Genomic DNA, 6,229 nt, shown 5'->3' on the forward strand with positions numbered 1-6,229 from the left:
TAAGCAGCTGAGTTCTCCCCACATCACCATGCAAATCTTATTCTATAGGCAGATAGATTGAGACAGCAGTAAAAAAAGAAAGAAAGAAAGAAAGAAAATCACTGCTCCATACATTTAAAATCAGAAACTCTTCTACCCTCTGCTTTGGATAGGCAGAGCGCACGCCCACCCACATGGCTTCCAGAGTTCACGCTGCTTCTGCCCCAGTCCATTCACTTACAGAGCTTCTGCTGAGCATGAGACAAAATTCACACACCCATCTGAGCTGCTAGCTCAACACGAGAAGCAGAGAGCTCAAGTCCCAGGGTCCAGCTGGACCCCAAGGAGGAAGTATGTGATATTAAAATAGAATGGAAGACATGAATAGCTGCTGAGCATCTGTTATGCAGTAGGAGCTCTTGAGTAGCAATTCTTACAAAGGAAAGCCCTGTAGGTATCATTATCCCCATTTTACCAGTGAGTATCAGTGAGGTGAGAATTCTTCCAGGTTCAAGTGACAGAAGCCCAACTTGAAGTAGCTTAACCAAGAAAGGGGACCGAGGAGAAGTATCCTGGGGGAGCTCGCAGAAAGGGTGCAAGAGCTGTGCGAAGCCTGGTGTCGTGGACCCAGAGCCTGGGACATCTCTTGCTCTCTTGCCACCTCTTCTGGCTTCCTCGCTCCCTACACACTTTCACCCTCCACCTCAGAGCTCTCGTATTCTCTGCTTGGCTTTGATTCTTCCAGGTTGGATTACGTGCCCACCCTCTGGGCCTCTCACTATGGTACCACAACTGACAAGCCAGTGGTGCAGCTGGCATGGGAGGATTACGTTTCCAAGGGAGCATGGGACTGGGGGTGGAAATGGGGTATTGTTGGAAGAGCTGAGAGGAGAGCCAGGCTGACAAAAGCCACCACTGTCACTAGTTTTGCCAGAGATATCAAACTACAAAGCATTAGTGCTCAAGTTTGAACCCCGAGTAGTCGATGGGGAAACTTTCCCCCTCATATAGTGAAAAAGAGGCAAGGTGTCCACATGAACCACTGAGATTAGGGTTGGGCTAATGTGGTGTTCTTAATGTGTGGTCTAATGACTGCCAGAATCAGAATCATCTGGGGATGTTTTGATAAAATGCAAATTCCTAGGCCCGACCTCAGACCTAATGAGTCAGACTCTCTGGGTTGGGTCCCAGGAATCTGCATGTTTAATAAGTCTCAAAGGAGGACAGGAATATCTCAACGGTTCTGGCACAAAGGGGCTGGGACATCTTACCCACATTTTTCTTGTCACCCTTATGTTGAGCAGAGCCCTGTAACTTTCAAACCAAGACCTCTTGAGGGTACCACAGGCCTTCAGGAACATTCACTCATTCATTCCACACCTACCGACCATCTATTACATGCAAGGAGCTGGACCAGGTGCTGCAGGATAACTGAGATATGATTCCTGACTTCAAGGAGGGCATTCATTATACATGCTGATTTTTAAATCTTCCCAGAGAGCCTGGTCACATATTATTCACAGAGCAAATGCTCAGTAATTGAGAACGAATGAATGAACGTATGGAGTTTGTAGGACCACTAGGTTTTCACTGAATACAGTAGAACACAGGTAGACTACAAAGAATTTAAAAAGACTAGAAAATTAGGGCGAAGGCTAGCACACTTTAAAATATGTGTAGGGCGGTTGATCAATTAAGATTATTATCTTGATTGTGTGAGCATTTAATGCTCATCTGAGACCAGTCAGACTCTCTTGGACGAGGGCTGGCCGGATACTGAATCTATTAGGTGCCAGAGGGACACATGCATTACAGATCCTATCTTGGGGCTCTGGTCTATGTTACCAACAAAACCCATCTATTAGGTGCCTAATTGCCTGTTAAGCAAACCATTTTATCCCCCTCCCTCTTGTTCACTTGCAGCCTACAGCTAATCACGAGGTGGAAGAGAGGGCTTATAAAACCAACACATTTCATTACCCCCTTTGTCCAAGAGAAGCCAAGAGGGAGCAATCTGGGAAGGAGTAGGGCTGTTATGCTTTGAAGACGAGAGCAGGGTATGAGCCCCTGAGGGTGGGCCACAGCATCTTCTTGTCCAGCTCTGCAAGTGGTCCCTGCCCCACGGTGAGCACTTAAGACATGCTGACTGAATGATGTGGCTGGCAGTCTGGAGGGCCGACCCACAGCGTGTCAGCCAACCCATCCGGCCAATCCAGAAGCCCCCTGCATGGGTGCCTTGGCACACCCAACAGCGCCCTCCTTCCCATCTGTCTGCCTGTCGCTGGGGCCCTCCCTGAGCCGCAGGGGTCTGCAGCTGCAGGCTTTCCTGTGGGTGACTCTTCCTGAGCACCCCAACTTCCTGCCTGTTCTGGGACCATTGTCCTTGCATCCAGCTTTTAGGTGTCCCTAGTAGGAGCTGATTCTAACTAAGTACCCAGTACCTGGTGCCCTCTTCTGGCCAGTCCCCTACCACACAAGGACACAGCCCCTCAGGCAGTCTGGAAGGTGCTGCCTCGCTTGTCCCTGGATGTCGAGTCTCCTCTCTGTGGCCCAATGAGCAGCCTGCACATCTGCCACTGGCCAGATGTTACCCATCCACCAGGGCTCTGCTGGAGAATGAGAAGGCAGAGGAACTCCCTCCTTAGCTGTGCCTTAGCCTAGGCACAGCTAAGCCCAGTGGAGAGCTGCATGAGCATGTGGTACTGCATCTGGGTGGGAGATCTAGGAGGCTGAGGACTCATGGGGAGGCTGAGTGACAGCCAGTGCTAATGGAAGGGAAGAAAAAATTCCATAGGGAGGTGGGTTGGGGTTGGAGCTTGAAGAAGTGCTGGAGGTGAAGAGGGGTGTTTGCAAGCTCAGGGAGGCCTGATGACATGTCACATCTCCCCACCTGTGTTTTATGCTCAGTCTGCTTATACTATCCCCAGCACTGCAAGTGCTGGCTCCCATTGCCAATCCCTGCCCCTCCTGGAATTCTTGCAAACCCTGCAGGGGGCTCCTCCCTGAACCCCACAATCAGAACAGTGAACCCCCCTTTCTGTACCACTTCTACTCCTCCGTACTGCCATCATCTGCTGCCTGACTTCACATGGCTCTCTCTCTCTCCCTCCCCCGACTGTGTCCTCCCGGAGGACAGGCCTTGTCTTATGTTACTCACCTCTGACCCCCTCCCCCAGTGCCCAACATGAGGCCCAGCATACAGCAGGTGCCCAGCACACAGCAGGTGCCCAGCACATGCTGACTGGGTCAAACTGCTCTTCCGGCCAAAGCCAGTCCAACAGCACTCCCTGCTGTGTGTGTCTCACCGTGTTCCAGACTGGTAGCCTCCCTGGTGGCCCCACATCTCAGCTGAAAGGCACAGGAGGAATGGGACACACCGAAATTCAGAGTCAGACCTGGCTCTGCTGCTTACACCATGACACATGGGCCACTTGGTTCGGCTCTCTGAGCCTCAGGCTCCTTCGTGTCAGTTAGTCATAATGGGATTTCCGCACAGAGTTGCAGAGGTGCCTGGCGCCTTGGAGGCCCTCAATAAACATCCGTTTCTCTTCCCAGTGCCTGACTCTCCTCACTGCACCCTGTCCTCCTCCTGCAGCCCCCGCCTGTCTCCTTCCAGCCTGTCTTCCCATCCCTCTGTGTCATTCTCCATCCCTGAAACCCCTTCTTGGCCCTTCCAGGGTCTGGCTAGGCTGGCCCAGACTGGCAAAGCTTCCTTAGCAGGATTCTTCGGCTTGCCCAGTTAAGATGGGAGAAAACAACTCTGGCAGAGGGGATGGGGTGCATGAAGGTGGGGATGAAGGCTCAGGGAGTCGCACCCCAAAGAGGAAAATAGAAGCTCATCGAACACCTCACCCTTTCACTGCTCCCAGGGTGTGTTTTTTGTGGCTGGAGGAAGAGGCCTGCTCATTTGCAAACACTCCAGCCCTGCTGTAATGTAGCAGAGACTGAGAACAGGGGAATGTGACAGTGGCCACACAGATGCTGGGCCAAATCCCACTTTGGCTACCTACTCAGCTGTGTGACTTTGTGTGAGTTAGTTTACCTCTCTGAGCCTCAGATTCCCCAGGTAGAAATAAAGATGGTGAGGGGCCGGCCCGGTGGCACACTACTACAGTGCGCCGCTTGGCAGTGCGGCGGTGCTCCCGCCGAGGGTTCAGATCCCACATACAGACCAGTTCCCGCTCACTGGCTGAGCGAGGTGCGGGGGCAACACCGAGGGTTGCGATCCTGTTGCTGGTCCGGTCCGGTACGGGCGCGACACTGAGGGTTGCGATCCATTGCCGGACACGAAAAAAGACAAAAAGGAAAAAAAAAAAAAAAGAAAGAAATAAAGATGGTGCTAGGACTGGCCTCAGAGAGGGGGAAGTGAGGATTAAATGAGATAGCGCCAACACCATGCTTAGCACGTGTGGGGGGCCTAAGAAGCCTTACATGGATTTCCATACGTTACAAATACAGGCACTTACTCAGCTTGAAGAAGCTCAAAGAACAGAATGGTCCTGAGGGTGTGTGAGGCCCCAGGAAAACATTTGATTCAAACTATGTCATAAAACCCATGTGGCGTATGATGATGATTTATTGATGAAGACTTAGAATTACGGGCAGAGAAGAAGAACTCGCATGTTTGTTTATTGTCCAATCAGTGCTCATGAAGTTGTCAGAGTGACTGAGCACTGTGTCTCTCCATTCAGGTCCAGGAACCAGCTCTTCATGTTCTTTATTGTTAAATGTGTATTCTTGGCTTATTTCATATTTCCCACTGCGAGAAGGCGGTGGCATCACCACTGTAACTCACAGCGCCGCAGCTTTTCGGAACCTGATTCAGGTCCAGGAACCAGCTCTTCATGTTCTTTATTGTTAAATGTGTATTCTTGGCTTATTTCATATTTCGCACTGCGAGAAGGCGGTGGCATCACCACTGTAACTCACAGCGCCGCAGCTTTTCGGAACCTGCGTGTACTGAAACCCATAAGTCTTCTCCCTCTGCAAGTCCCCGATGCTGTTTACTTAGCGCTGGTCACACCAGTGCTCCCAGAGCTGCGCCGCCCTCTGTGCTGCCCATGAGCGCTGCCCTCGATGACTCTCTCGGAGTTGTCATTGTGCTTTGTTACCGATGGCTGCATGGGCAAGCCTTGCCCAAAGAGTATGGGGAAATGTGAACAATAATTCATTTTCTGGTCGTGTTAAATTTACCCTTTGGAATTCTGTAGCATAAATGGAAAACAGCACATCTTCCACCTAAGTCTTCTCTTGAACTGGTTAGGCTGTCATCACTGCATCCTTAGAATTTGATCGCTCTCACTGTGCCCTGTGGCCCTGCTTTCTGCACACTGCCACCAGCGCAGAAGACAGGCAAGGGGGCATGGGGCAAGTGTGAACAGTGCATTTGCACAGGCAGTGTCCGTTACCCTCTGCCGTGTCCTAGGATGGGCCAGGGAGCATGTCACCACATCCCCCAGTGACAAGAGAAGGCATCATTTGGAAAGGTCCCTTGGTGTTGTCTCCAATGCCCTCGAAGAAGCTGGGCATGGCCACCCCGAGGCTGCCTGACACGGAGACTTCATAGGAGGAGTTGGGGGCACCATCCTAGATGCCAGTGATGGGAGGTATATGGGGTAGAGGATACCTGCTGCCGTCCTCACCACCCTTGGGTGCCATAAACCTGAGGCAGCACCATGGTGGGAATATGCCCAGCAGGAACCAACACAAGGGCCTACAAATGTGGCTCATGCTCAAGAGTCCCAGATAGACTGTGGGTAGCTAAGAGCCCTAAATTCATCTTTTGTTCAGCATGAGTGAGAGTTAACCCAATTCGGCATGTCAGAGCCATTCTGGGGGCCCAGACTTATGCCATCCAATGAAACATCCCATGAAAGGAGTGGCATGCCAGCTAGGGGCTGCAATGCACTTAGCAGACAACCCTTCTGTAATCATGGGCTGGCCCCAAGGCCCTGGAACAAGCCCCTAGGCATGAGTCCCAGAGGGCCTTCTGTTGTCCTGAAGATCTCGTGTGCAGGGCAGAGGGTCTGAGAGCACCTGGAAAGGGAGAAGTGTGAACAGAGGCCCATGTTGGCCCAGGTCAGGGCTAGAGTTGCCCAGCACAGGCAGCTCTGCCAGCCCCGTAGGGTCTCAGGTATCAGAGGGGACCTTAGGAAATTTCAAGGAACATGCTTCCAGAACCTGGGAACTGTGCAGAACCCAGTCTGGGCCTAGGGTGCCCTGCCTGGACAGAACTTTCAGCCCAGGCTGG

The sequence above is a fragment of the Galeopterus variegatus genome, unplaced genomic scaffold (genome assembly GCF_000696425.1).
Source record: "Galeopterus variegatus unplaced genomic scaffold, G_variegatus-3.0.2 Scaffold2901, whole genome shotgun sequence".
Classification (NCBI taxonomy): Eukaryota; Metazoa; Chordata; class Mammalia; order Dermoptera; family Cynocephalidae; genus Galeopterus; species Galeopterus variegatus.